This window comes from Sminthopsis crassicaudata, chromosome 1 (assembly GCF_048593235.1).
Source record: "Sminthopsis crassicaudata isolate SCR6 chromosome 1, ASM4859323v1, whole genome shotgun sequence".
Lineage (NCBI taxonomy): Eukaryota > Metazoa > Chordata > Mammalia > Dasyuromorphia > Dasyuridae > Sminthopsis > Sminthopsis crassicaudata.
The window spans coordinates 161,633,156-161,647,935 of record NC_133617.1 but is presented as its reverse complement, the minus strand read 5'-3'; the positions used below and the strand labels follow the sequence as shown (position 1 = coordinate 161,647,935).

Below are 14,780 nucleotides of genomic sequence, written 5' to 3'. Positions count from 1 at the left end.
TAAATAATACAACAATATGAATTAGGTACTTAGCATGTGCCAGGTTTCATGCTAAATAGGGAGGACACACACAAAAAAGTCTCAAGCTAGTCCTTACCCTCAAGGAGTTTATGATCTAATGGGAGGAGAAATGCAAATATAATAAGCAAAGCAAGTTATATGTAAGATAAATAGGAAATAAAAGAAGAATGGCACTTTTTAAAAGGGCTTATAAAAGTCAGGTCTTTAGTTCAGATTTAATAAATTAGAGAGGTCAGTAGGCAGAGAGGAGAGTATTCCAGACACTGGAGCAGACAGAGTAAATGCCAAAAAGCAAGAAATGATTGTTCTGTTCACGGAAAAGCAAGGAAGGTAGTATCACTGAATCCTTTCATTCTTGTAAACTTGATTTTCTGAACAAATGAGACTTCCTATTTATTCCTAACAAATTTATCTTTTTAGATTCTGCTCAATGTTTTACCATGTCAAAACTTTTTTAGATCCCAACTCTGTGCTTTAATGTGTTAGGTAGCTCTTTCTGCTGTGTCATCTATAAATTTGATGAGCACACTAACTATGGCCTTATCCAAGCTACTGATGAAGCAATTAAATAACATAAGATCAAATACAGATCCTTGGCAGAGCCTACTGAAACCCTCCAAACAAGCTGACAAAACAATTAAGAGTCCAGTAGTTAGGTGGTTTTAAACTTAACTACTTGTATTATTATATAGTCCACATCTCTCCATCTTTTCTACAAGAATAGTGTAACGAGCTGTCGTCTCCAGAAGCTGCTGGATCGCTCTCTGGGAAGAGATCTGCTGTGTCTTCTACTCAAATCTCTCCGACAGATTCTTCTTCCTGTAGTGAACCGTTGTCTCCAGGTAGTTGCTGTTAACTCTTGTCCTTAGAAGTGACTTCCTTTCCTGCAGAGAGCCCCGTCAAGCCTGATGCAATGCAGAGTCTTTTTCTTGTATCCTGGCTCTGAATCTCCTCCAGCTCTTATCCTTCTCCAGGCCGATCTGCCCTCTGCGCCCAGTGCTGTCTCTTTTTATCCTCCCAGAGAATGGGCGTGGGATAATGCAAGGGCTTCTGGGAAGAACCACCCCAGCCAATGAGCTTGCCCCCTCTATCAAGTCAACCTGAGTTCTCACCTTGTAATTGTCCAGAAAACCTCAGTTCTCACTTAGTAATCCTAACAGAATAGTATGAAATCCTTTATTACTTATCAAGTGCTTTGATGATATCCAGATGAACTATCTCCAGTTGTCTTGATCTATATATAGCCACTGGATCCATATAGCTTTGGAGGGGAAAGTAAGGCAGGTGACCTTGCACAGGCTCTTCCTCACTTAAATCTCATTTACTTGCATGTCATGGCATCATCTCCCTGATGTCATAGTCCTCTTCAAGAATGAAAAACTTAGGAGGGCCACAGATAGTGGGGAAGTGAGGTAAAAGACCCTTCAGCCAAAAGGGAACCTGCTGACAATGTCTGATTCAGCTCCCCATCTCCCCAAGGGCTCTCAGCCTTCCTGAGAAGTCAGGAGACAGTGACAACCTGTGTTGTGGTTGAAGCAGAGTGATATCAAGTGATAAAGAGTCATCTACATATAATACCAAGTTAAACAACTTGCATGTGGTCCAGCATGTACAGTATATAGTTAGCACATGCACAATGTTGCTTTGGTCATATAAGGGTATTAGGGTATATAAAGCTGAGAGAATTTGGAATAAATGGACTCCATGTTTGACCATCCATGTGAATCCCGCCTCTTCCCTCCTCTTCTAAGACCAAGGATTCAAGTTGGTACCAAGATCCTACCAAGAGCTAGTCCAGACACCTGACAAACAACAAGAAGGTGAAATATAGGCACATCACTGATTTAATCTATTATTTCAGAAAAGCCTAAATCACCATGCCTCCCTTCACTTCTTACATTACAGCCAACTATTTTGTTGCTCTGGAATCCTGCTTTCCTGATTGATGAACAACTGCCTCTGCATGATTATTATTTTAAGAAAATTCAGCCGCCATGCTTTACTCCTCATTCTCTGTATATTTCTTCCACAGTCTCTTTGCCAACATGAAGGAAGTTCTAGCCTCTGGCTCTGCTGTCCTGTATGGCGAATGCTTCTCCAGAATCACTATTTTGGGAAAACTCCAATCTCCCATATGCTTCACTTAATGCTTCACTCTCTGGACATTTCTTTCATAACCTTCCCTTTCCTTTAGTAATATTCACATATGCTTCTGGAAAAGTAAACTGAATCAATTCAATTCTGCTATAATTCTAGGATGGGGAATGTCAATCTACTTCCCAATGACCCTACTCACTATTCTTTCCCATCCAAAGTGTTTCAACAGGGCTGTTATCCTAGCAAATTATCTTCTAGTGTTCTATCTTCAGCTCACTGAGGGCAGGGGACTGTCTTTGTATTTCTATCCTCAGTTCTTAACACAGAGTAAGCAGTTATAACAAAGGCTTTCCCTCATTCATTCATTCTAAAGTTAGTAATACTATCAAAAAAAGCAAATAACTTCTAAAGAATCCCTTCTTTCCATTCACATGTCGGTTCCAGTTCCTCATTTTCCCCAGACGAACTATAGTCATTCTACCTACCCTAAGTCTCTCTACTCTCCAACCAGCTCTCCACACATCTGCAAAAGTTGAATTACTAAAGCACTGCTCTAACCATGGCCTTCCCCTAATTTAAAAGTTCTATGGCTCTCCTACTGCCTCTAAGATAAAATATAAACTCCCCTGTTTAGCATTTAAATTCTTTCATAATGTGGCTCCAGCCTAGCTGTCCAGGATTATAAATATATTATTCCTCTTCTTGTATTTTACATTTCAGCCAAGCCAGCATATGAAATTTTCTCATATACAACATTCCATCTCCCAACTCCATGCCTTTACTTTCCTTTGCCTTATTCTCCTCCTCTGCATAACGTCCTTAGTCCTTTATGGCTCCTTTCAAAGCCCAGATCAAGTGCCACATCTTATATAAGAATAATCCTTGTCCTACTAGCCCCCTATACTAAAATTATTTTTAAATTACCCTGTATAAGTTTTCTATTTATTTATAAATGTGCATATTGGTTCAATTGAGAAAGGGTAAGCTTTTCATTTTTATCTTTGTATCCTAATATAGTTCTGAAACACAGTATGTGCTTAATTACTGTTTGATAATTTTTATCCCTGTACTTCACAACTTCTAGTTTAATATCTAGCACATTGTAAACTTTTAATAAAAGTCTATTGATTTGAACTGAAAGAGTGATGGATTTAGTGTCAAAATATCTGAGTTTGATCATAGCTTGCCATTTGTTATCTGTGTGACCATAACTAGTTCTTTAAGTGTCCTATTTCAGTTTTCTCATCTTTCAAAATAAGATACTGAACTTAGATGAGACCTCTAAAGTCCCTTCCAGATCAAAATCTAGGATCCTATGAATTGCAATGATTTGCCCATGATCCCAAATACATATGGGCACTTATGCAAATTGTACAACCTTCATGGCCAGAATTTTTTCAAATATAAAATGAAGGGATTGAACTCACATGGTCTTTTCCAGTTTATGGTTCTATGAGATTCTTACATGGAGTCAAAGGGTGACTCATATTTTTTAATTCAACTTTAACTCAAAAAGTAATAAGTGTTGTAGGATTTCGGGAATTGGCACTCCATAACTATTTCCACGATAAGATGAATGAAAATAATAAAAATTACGAGCCTCCCAACATGCTTGTATTCTTTTAACAGATTTCTATACTTATTACAAAATATTTTTAATACCTCACTAGAAAAGGATCTAAAAGCTTTAAGGCATTGTATTTATATTTTAAATTTTAGGTGGTCTGTTATTCATTTTTCATTAACAACAACTGACTTCTGAAAGCAACTGAACGACTTATGCAGACTACTAAATTATCCTTATAATTTTAGAAATCAAACAATATTCCAAGTAATATTATTTTAAAATAGGTATGTTTGGAAAATGTACAATGTAAATTTAATGCAATTCAAGAACAAAGGTTTCAAATAAAAGTGTAACACCATATGACAGTATTGAAGAATTTCACAATAGCCTATTTGGCTTCATGAAATATAACAAAATACAAGAAAGAATCTATCAGGGTACACTTGGAAAAGTACTTTCTGATGATGCACATAATCATAAAAAGTCAATTATTATAACATTATAGTGCAAACTGCTACTTATTCATTTTTCCAGTAAAACCATGAAACTTCATTTCCTCTGGCACTCTTTCCTCTCTCTCTTGTTTGCACACTAAAGAAAAATTGGAAGAGACATTATTATATGTCTTTAAAAAGACATTATTTGATGAATGTTGGAGGGGATGTGAAAAAACTGGGACACTGATACATTATTGGTGGAACTATGAATAGATCCAGCATTCTGGAAAGCAATTTGGAACTATGCTCAAAAAGTTATTAAACTGCATACCCTTTGATCCAACAGTGTTTCTATTGGACTTATATCCCAAAGACATCTTAAAGGAAGGAAAGTGACCCACACATGCAATGTTTGTGACAGTTCTTTTTGTAGTGGCTAGAAACTGGAAACTGAGTGGATGCTCATCAGTTGGAGAATGGCTGAATAAGTTATGGTATATGAATGTTATGGAATGTATAATAAAAAACGATCAGCAGGATGATTTCAGAAAGGCCTGGAGAGACTTACATGAACTGATGCTAAGTGAAATGAACAGAACCAGGAGATCATTATACACGGCAACATCATTATATGATGATCAATTCTGATGAATGTGACTTTCCAACAATGAGATGATTCATACCAGTTCCAAGGATCTTGTGAAGAAAGACATCTACACTCAGAGAAGACTATGAGAACTGAATGTGGATCACAACATAACATTGTCACTCTTTTTGTTGTTGTTCGAACTTGCATTTTGTTTTCTTACTCATTTACTTTCTATTTTTATGTGATTTTTTCTTATACAGCAAGAGAATTGCATAAATATGTTTACACATATTGGATTTAACATATATTTTAACATGTATAACATATATTGGATTGCTTGCCATCTAGGGGAGGGGATGTGAGGAAGGAGAAGAAAATCAGAAACAAGGCTATGCAAGGGTCAATATTGAAAAATTACCCATGCATATGTTTTGAAATTTTAAAAGCTTAAAAAAAATGAATAAAATGATGTCTTAAACTTCTATATAAAAACAATAAAAAGACATTATTTCTGTGTCTAAGTATAGAGAAAATTTAGGAAATTTGGAAATTTGAGAATTCTGTAAGTAGCTGTTGATAATTCAAAAGATGTATCAGTGTATAGCTGACATAATTTAATGTTTGCAAAATATTAATAAATATACAGAATTTTAAAATTATTTTGTCTTCAGAGTAGTTTTAAATTGGTATATTTTTAAAAAATTTATGCAACAGTGGTCATCAAAACTATTTGGTACTGACCAAGAAATAGACTAAGTGAAAGGAAATACTAAAGAAGGGAAAGGGACCTGTATGTGCCAAAATGTTTGTGGCAGCCCTTTTCATAGTGGCTATAAGCTGGAAGATGAATGGATGTCCATCAATTGGAGAATGGTTGGGTAAATTATGGTATATGAATGTTATGGAATATTATTGTTCTGTAAGAAATGACCAACAGGAGGAATACAGAGAGGCTTGGAGAGACTTACATCAACTGATGCTGAGTGAAACGAGCAGAACCAGGGGATCATTATACATTTCAACAATGATACTGTATGAGGATGTATTCTGATGGAAGTGGATATCTTCAACATAGAGAAGATCTAATTCAGATCCAATTGATCAATGATGGACAGAATCAGCTACATCCAGAAAAGGAACACTGGGAAATGAGTGTAAACTGTTATTTTTACCTTCTGAATTCAATTCTTCCTGTGCAACAAGAAATTCTGTTCTACACACATATATTGTATCTAGAATATATTATAATATATTTAACATGTATAAGACTGCCTGCCATCTGGGGGAGGGAATTGGGGGAGGAAGGGAAAAAATCTGAACAGAAGTAAGTGCAAGGGATAATGTTGTAAAAAATTACCCATGCATATGTACTGTCAAAAAAAAAGTTATAATTATAAAATAAAATAAAAAAACAAACAAACAAACAAACAAACAAACAAACAAAAAAGAAATAGACTAGGTGATCAATGGAACAGGTTAAATTCACAGGACAAAATAGTCAATGACTATAGTAATCTAATGTTTGACAAACCCAAAGACCCCTGCTTTTGGGATAAGAACTCATTATGTGACAAAAATTGCTGGGAAAATTGGAGATTAGTATAGCAGAAACTAGGCATTGACCTACACCTAACACTGTATACCATGATAAGGTCGAAATGGGTTCATGATCTAGACATAAAGAATATTATAAACAAATTAGAAGAACAAAGGATAGTTTACCTCTCAGAACAGTGGAAAAAGAAGGATTTGTGGCCAAAGAACTTGAGTACATTATTGAATGTAAAATGGATAATTTTGATTATGTTAAGTTAAAAAAGGTTTTATACAAACAAAATCAATGAAGACAAAATTAGAAGTAAACCAATAAATTGGGAAAACATTTTTATATTCAAGAGTCTGATAAAAGTCTCATTTCTAAAATATATAGAGAATTGATTCAAATTTATACAGATTCAAGCCATTCTCCAATTGACAAATGGTCAAAGGATATGAATACAATTTTCAGATGAAGTAATTAAAACCATTTCTAGTCATATGAAAAAGTGCTCTAAATCATTATTGATCAGAGAAATGTAAATTAAGACAACTCTGAGATACCACTACACACCTGTCAGATTGGCTGACAGGAAAAGATTATGATGAATGTTGGAGGGGATGTGGGAAAACTGGGACACTAATTGGTGGAGCTGCGAAACTAATTCAAACATTCTGGAGAGCAAATTGGAACTATGCCCAAAGTGCTATCAAACTGTGCATATCCTTTGATTCAGCAGTGTCACTAGTGGGCTTGTATTCTAAAGAGATTATAAAGGAAGCAAAGGTACCCACATGTGCAAAAATGTTTGTGGCAAGTGTTGGAAAGAAACTGGAAACTAAATGGATGCCCATTAGCTGGAGAATGGCTGAACAAGTTATGGTATATTAATGTTATGGAATATTATTGTTCTATAAGAAATGAGCAGCAGGATGATTTCAGAGAGGCCTGAGAGACTTACATGAACTGATGTTAAATGAAATGAGCAGAACCACGAGATACATGGCAACAGCAAGATTACATGATGATTAATTATGATGGACATGGCTCTCATCAAAAATGAGGTGATTCAGACCAGTTCCAATGGTCTTGTGATGAAGAAAGACAACTGCACTCAGAGAGAGGGCAGTGGGAATTTAATGTGGACCACAACATAGTATTTTCACTCTTTTTGTTGTTGTTTGCATTTGGGTTTTTTTTCTCTTTTTTTTTCCTTTTGGATCTAATTTTTTTTTTTCTGTGTCAAGATAGTTGTGGAAATATATATAGAACTGCACATGTTTAACATATATTGGATCACTTGCAAGGGGTGGAGGGAAGGGCGGGAAAAAATTAAAACACTGGGTTTTGGAAGAGTGAATGTTGAAAATTACCCATGTACATATTTTGGAAATAAAAATCTATAATTAAAAAAATTAAAATTTATGCATCATTTAGGAACAAAGAAAATTATTTCCTTAAAGCCACAAATCCCATCCTTAGTTTCATTTCATGAAAATGTAAGATACTTCCAATTATCTTAAAGGGGTGTCATGAAAAATGTTAATTTAATTCATTTTTGTGCCCAGAGACAGAGCTATTCAGCTCTCTTAGAAGAGACAGAAGATATCAAAGTAATAATGATAAGGTATAATAATTTTTAAATGCTCAAAAACATCATTTTCTAGCTAATTGATCTCATGGATATTTGGCAATTAAAATATAATCTACCAGTCAGATGATAAATTTTTTCTGTCTAGACTTGCAATTTCATTTGTATAAGAAATTCTAGGCATGGTAATTTCTTTCTAAGGGTGGAGAACCATTTTTCTGCCAAGAGCCACTTGAATATTTATAACATCATTTGCAAGACATACAAAATTATCAACTTAAAGAACTCAATTAGTGGAAGGTGGTTGATTGTCACTAGCATTAGCTGTTGCCTTGTCAGAGTCAGACCAAAAGATTTCCCAGGCCTAATATGGCATGTAGGCAAGGAAATCTACAACAATTCAGCAACTTAAAGCCATTGAAAGTTGCTGCTGGGGGGGGGGGGGGGGGGGGAGACAGCTAGATGGTGCAGTAGATAGAGGACCAGCCCTGAATTCAGGAGGACCGGAGTTCAAATCTGGTCTCAGACACTTAATACTTCCTAGCTGTGTGACCCTGGGCAAGTCACTTAACCCCAGCCTCAAAAAAAATAAAATAAAATAAAATAAAAACAAAAAAAAAAAAGTTGCTGCAGGTATGAAGAAATCACTTGACCAGTGTCATAACCAGTTTATACATGAAAACTTCAACCTAAGTCATTCAGGCTCCCAAATATCTCTTTATCCATTATGTCATACTACCTTTCAAATAAAATAAGACAAATATAATATTATTACAAGTATGTCTGTATCATCGAATAATATTTGAATACACAGTAATATGAAATGAACATCAAATCACTAGTGTAATACAACTCTCACATGAGGAAAAGGAGATCCAGAATGGCCAAATGGTTTATCAAAGGTCACCCAGCAAACTCAACTAAATTCAGCAGACATTTATTAAAAGACTACCATGTGGAAAACATTTTTCAGTCAAAGGTTCTCATAAAGGTCTCACTTCCAAAATATATAGAGAATTGACTCTAATTTATAAGAAATCAAGCCATTCTCCAATTGATAAATGGTCAAAGGATATGAACAGACAATTTTCAGATGAAGAAACAAACTATTTCTAGTCATATAAAAAGATGCTCCAAGTCATTATTGATCAGAGAAATGCAAATTAAAACAACTGTGAGATTCTACTACACATCTATCAGATTGGCTAGAATGCAGGAAAAGATGATGACAAATGTTGGAGGGGATGAGGTAAAACTGGAGAGCAATTTGGAACTATGCTCAAAAAGTTATCAAACTGTGCATACCCTTTGATTTAGCAGTGTTTCTACTGGGTTTATATCCCAAAGAGATGTTAAAGAAAGGAAAGGGAACCACATGTGCAAAAATGTTTGTGGCAACCCTTTTTGTAGTGGCAAGAAACTGAAAACTGAATGTTTGGAGAATGGCTGAGTAAATTGTGTTATGGATTATTATTGTTCTGTAAGAAATGACCAGCAGGATGATTTCAGAGAAGCTTGGAGAGACTTCATGAACTGATGCTAAGTGAAATGAGCAAAGCCAGGAGATCATTATATACTTCAACAATACTATATGATGATCAATTCTGATGAATGTGGTTCTCTTCAACAACGAGATGATCTAAATCAGTTCTAATTGTTCAATAGTGAAAAGAACCAGTACACCCAGCAAAATAACTATGGGAAATGAGTGTGGACCACAACATAGTATTTCCACTCCTGTTATGGTCTACTTGCATTTTTGTTTTCATTCTCAGGTTATTTCTACCTTCTTTCTAAATCTGATTTTTCTTGTGCAGAAAGATAACTGTATAAATATGTATACACATATTGTATTTAGCATATGTAATATGTATTGGATTACCTGCCATCTAAGGGAGGGGAGGGGGGAAAAGGAGGGGCAAAGTTGGAACAGAAGGTTTTGTGAGGGTCAGTGTTGAAAAATTACCCATGCATATGTTTTGTATATTTAAAAAAAAGCTATGATAATAATAAAAAACTTATCAGAATCAAAAATGCAATAAAAATTCACAAAAAAAAAAAAAAAGACTACCATGTGTCAAGAACTTGGCTTGAGAATATAAAGGCAAAAATGAACTAATTTCTAACCTCAAGGATCTTATATTGCATTGCTGATCACATAAAAAAAATTGTGTCAATTACTGATACATTGCTGGTGGAACTGTGAATACATCCTGTTATTCTGGAGAGCAATTTGGAACTATGCTCAAAAAGTTATCAAACTGTGCATTCCCTTTGACGTAGCAGTGTTACTACTGGGCTTATATCCCAAAGAGATCTTAAAGAAGGGAAAGGGACCTATATGTGCAAAAATGTTTGTGGCAGCCATTTTTGTAGTGGCTAGAAACTGAAAATTGAATGGATACCCATTAATTGGAGAATTGCTGAATAAATTGTGGTATATGAATGTTATGGAATATTATTGTTCTGTAAGAAATGACCAACAGAATCATTTCAGAAAGGCCTGGAGAGACTTATATGAATTGATGCTGAGTGAAATGAGCAGGACCAGGAGATCATTATATACTTATATGATGATCAATTCTGATGGATGAGGCTCTCTTCAACAATGAAATGAACCAAATCAGTTCCATTTGCTCAATAATGAATAGAACCAGCTACACCCAGCGAAGGAACTCTGGGAAATGAGTGTGAACTACTACACAGAATTTCCAATCCCTCTGTTTTTATCCACTTGCATTTTTGATTTCTTCTCAGGTTAATTTTACCTTATTTCAAAGTCTGATTCTTCCTTTGCAGCAAAATAACTGTATCGATATATACATATACATATATTGTATTTAACATATACTTTAACATAAAAAAAATTTTTTAAACTAAAGTTTATCAGTTTTCATATGTCAATAGAAGATAAATTATTACTACCAGAGCAAAAACTCTTATTCCTATACTATATATACTAATATAGTATATATACTATATACTATAATAGTAGACTGAACTATTATATTGAAATATGAAAAACACTAAAATTGAACTTACTAATATTATTAAATTAAATGGGTATTTTATTGATTTAGAAATACTATTATGGAAATTCACTGTGGATTAAGACTGCAAAATTAAGAAATTCAACATGAAAATGTTTTTTAAATATTAATACAAATATTTTATTTTCTTTACATACAAAATAGTGGAAATTAGGAAAACTTATAATCAGCATAGTCTGGTTATTATTAAGAATTATTTTCAGCTTCACTGGGCACTCCTCGAAGCTGCAGCCTTGCTAACCACCTCTGAGGCATTTCCAGGGAGCGGGGAGGAGAACTCTCTCCCAGAGCTCTCTCTTAGCTCAGGCCCAGGACTCTTCATCCATCCCTTCTGGGAGGAAGTTGGTAAATAAATAAATAAACTTCTTACCCCAAGGGCAAACCCCAACAGATTTTTAACAATGAGTAAGAAGCTGAAGAGAAAAAGTGGCACCTTCTACACAGAGAAATTGCTGGTATCCAATCCCAAGGAAGCCAACACCAGACAGTCTCCAAATAACACCCTAAAGGGGAATGATACTTGCCCCCCATCACATAACTATCTCCAAGAAGAGACTATTAAAAAGTTAGGAGAGTTTGAAGAAAAATGGGGAAAGGAAAGAGGAGCTATGATAGAGAATAACAACGTCCTGAAATTTGAGTTGGAAAAAATAAAGCATTCACAGGAGGTACAGGGAAACAAAATTTGTGAATTAGAAAAGGTTAAAAAAAAAAATCACAGGAAAGTAGGATTTCTGAATTGGAAAAAGAAAATAACTCACTAAAAAAAAATAGTGAAATGGAAAAAAAATTCAACAGAGCAAAATAATTCATTTAAAAACTCAATTGGGCATATGCAAAAAGAACTAAAAAATGTGAATGAAGAAAATAACTCATTAAAAATCAGAACTGAACAAATAGAAATGAATGATTCATTGAGAAACCAAGAATCAGTCAAACAAAACAAAAAATGAAAAGCTGGAGAATAATGTCAAATACTTACTGGGAAAATCTATAGACCTGGAAAATAGATCTAGGAGAGATAATCTGAGGATCACTGGATTTCCCGAAAACTATGATCAAAAAAACAGCCTATATTCTATTTTATAGGAAATCATCAAAGAGAACTGTCCAGAGATAATAGAAACAGAAGGGAAAATAGGTGTTGAAAGAATTCATCGAACACCTTCTGAAAAAGACCCTAAAAAAAAGAATTCCACAGAACATTGTGGCTAAGCTGCAGAACTACCAAACTAAGGAAAAAATATTGCAAGCAGCTAGAAAAAAACAATTTAAATACCAAGGTACCACAATAAGGGTCACTCAAGATCTGGCTGCCTCCACATTAAAGGATCGTAGGGCCTGGAACCTGATATTCCGAAAGGCAAAAGAACAAGAATTGCAACCAAGAATAAACTACCCAGCTAAGTTTAGCATTTTCTTCCATGGAAGAAAATGGTCATTTAATGAAACAGAGGAATTCCATTTGTTTCTAAGAAAAAAACCAAACTTAAACAAAAAATTTGATCTACATCCACAAAACTGAAGAGAAGCAGAAAAATGTAAAAAGAACTCTTGAGAACTGTATCTCTGTTGTGGATATACAGAAAGTCCGCATTGATAATTTGATTTTACTGATATAATATTTTTAAAAAGGGAAGTAGTAAAGGGAAGTATCAGAAAAAGGGGAAGGAGAGATAAAAAGAGGGAAATTAGATCCCAGGAAGAGGCACAGAAAATCAACTACATCTGAGGGAAATTAGAGAGGGGGAAAAACATTGTGTGAATCTTACTCTCATCAGAGTAGGCTCAAAGAGTAAATAATTGACATATTTGTTTTTCAGAGAATTCTCTCTAACCTCATTAAAAGAGGGGAGAGAAAAAGGGAAGAGGAAAAGGAGAATAAGGGAAGGGTACAAATAAGGGGAAGGGACTTAAAAGGAGGGACGAGGGATACTTAAAAAAGGGAGGGCTGCGCGTCACAAGTGGGCTCTATAAATTAAATATTGGGGAAGGGGTTCAGGGGGGTCAAGGGATAAAAAAAACAATCAGGGGATAATATGATGGCAGGAAATACAGAATTAGTAATTTTAACTGTAAATGTGAATGGGATGAACTCTCCCATTAAACGGAGGTAGATAGCAGACTGGATCAAAAGTCAGAACCATATAATATGTTGTTTACAAGAAACTTAAAGCAGGGAGATACATACAGAGTAAAGGTAAAAGGTTGGAGTAGAATCTATTATGCTTCAGGTAAAGCCAAAAAAGCAGGGGTTGCCATCCTTATCTCAGATCAAGCAAAAGCAGAAATTGATCTAATTAAAAGAGATAAGGAAGGAAACTACATCCTGCTAAAAGGTAGCATAGACAATGAAGCCATATCAATATTAAACATATATGCACTAAGTGGTATAGCATCTAACTTCCTAAAGGAAAGGTTAAGAGAGTTGCAAGAACTCAGCAAACTGTAATAGTGAAAGATCTCACCTTGCACTCTCAGAATTAGATAAATCAAACCAAAAAACAAATAAGAAAGAAATTAAAAAGGTAAATAGAACATTAGAAAAACTAGGTATGATAGACTTTTGGAGAAAACTGAATGGTGAAAGAAAGGAGTATACTTTCTTCTCAGCAGTTCATGGAACCTATACAAAAATTGACCATATATTAGGACATAAAGATCTCAAAATTAAATGCAGGAAGGCAGAAATAGTAAATGCCTTCTTCTCAGATTACAATGCAATAAAAACTACATTCAATAAGAAGTTGAGGGTAAATAGACCAAAAAGTAATTGGAAACTGAATAATCTCATCTTAAAGAATGACTGGGTGAAACAGCAAATTATAGAAACAATTAATAATTTCACCCAAGATAATGACAATGATGAGACATCAAACCAAAATCTGTGGGATGCAGCTAAAGCAGTAATAAGGGGAAATTTTATATCTTTAGAGGCTTATTTGAAGAAAATAGAGAAAGAGAAAATTAACGAATTGGGCCTGCAACTTAAAAAGCTAGAAAAAGACCAAATTAAAAACCACCAACCAAAAATTAAAATTGAAATACAAAAATTAAAAGGAGAAATCAATAATATTGAAAGTAAAAAAACTATTGAATTAATAAATAAAACCAAGAGTTGGTTTTATGAAAAAGCCAATAAAATAGATAAACCTTTGGTAAATCTGATCAGAAAAAAGAAAGAGGAAAATCAAATTGTTAGTCTTACAAATGAAAAGGGGGATCTTTCCACCAATGAAGAGGAAATTAGAGAAATAATAAGGAGTTACTTTGCCCAACTTTATGCCAATAAATTTGATAACTTAAGTGAAATGGATGACTTCCTCCAAAAATATAGGCTTCCTAGATTAACAGAGGAGGAAATAAACTGCTTAAATAGTCCCATTTCAGAAAAAGAAATAGAACAAGCTATTAATCAACTCCCCAAGAAAAAATTCCCCAGGACCAGATGGATTCACATGTGAATTTTACCAAACATTTAAAGAACAATTAGCCCCAATGTTATATAAATTATTTGAAAAAATAAGGGATGAAGGAGTCCTACCAAACTCCTTTTATGACACAGACATGGTACTGATACCTAAACCAGGTAGATCGAAAACTGAGAAAGAAAATTATAGACCAATTTCCTTAATGAATATTAATGCTAAAATCATAAATAAGATATTAGCAAAAAGACTTCAGAAAATCATCTTCAGGATAATACACTATGACCAAGTGGGATTTATACCAGGAATGCAGGGCTGGTTTAATATTAGGAAAACTATTAGTATAATTGACCATATTAATAATCAAATTAATAAGAACCATATGATCATCTCAATAGATGCAGAAAAAGCATTTGATAAAATTCAACATCCATTCCTACTAAAAATGCTTGAGAGTATAGGA

The 14,780-nt window shown here is 34.3% G+C and overlaps 1 protein-coding gene across 7 annotated transcripts in view; it reads right to left on the bottom strand.

Annotated features, from left to right (window-relative positions):
- The window catches only part of EXOC2 (exocyst complex component 2), a 219,817-nt gene that overhangs the window by 188,200 nt on the left and 16,837 nt on the right, over positions 1-14,780 (bottom strand). The gene's annotated exons all lie outside the window — the stretch shown is intronic.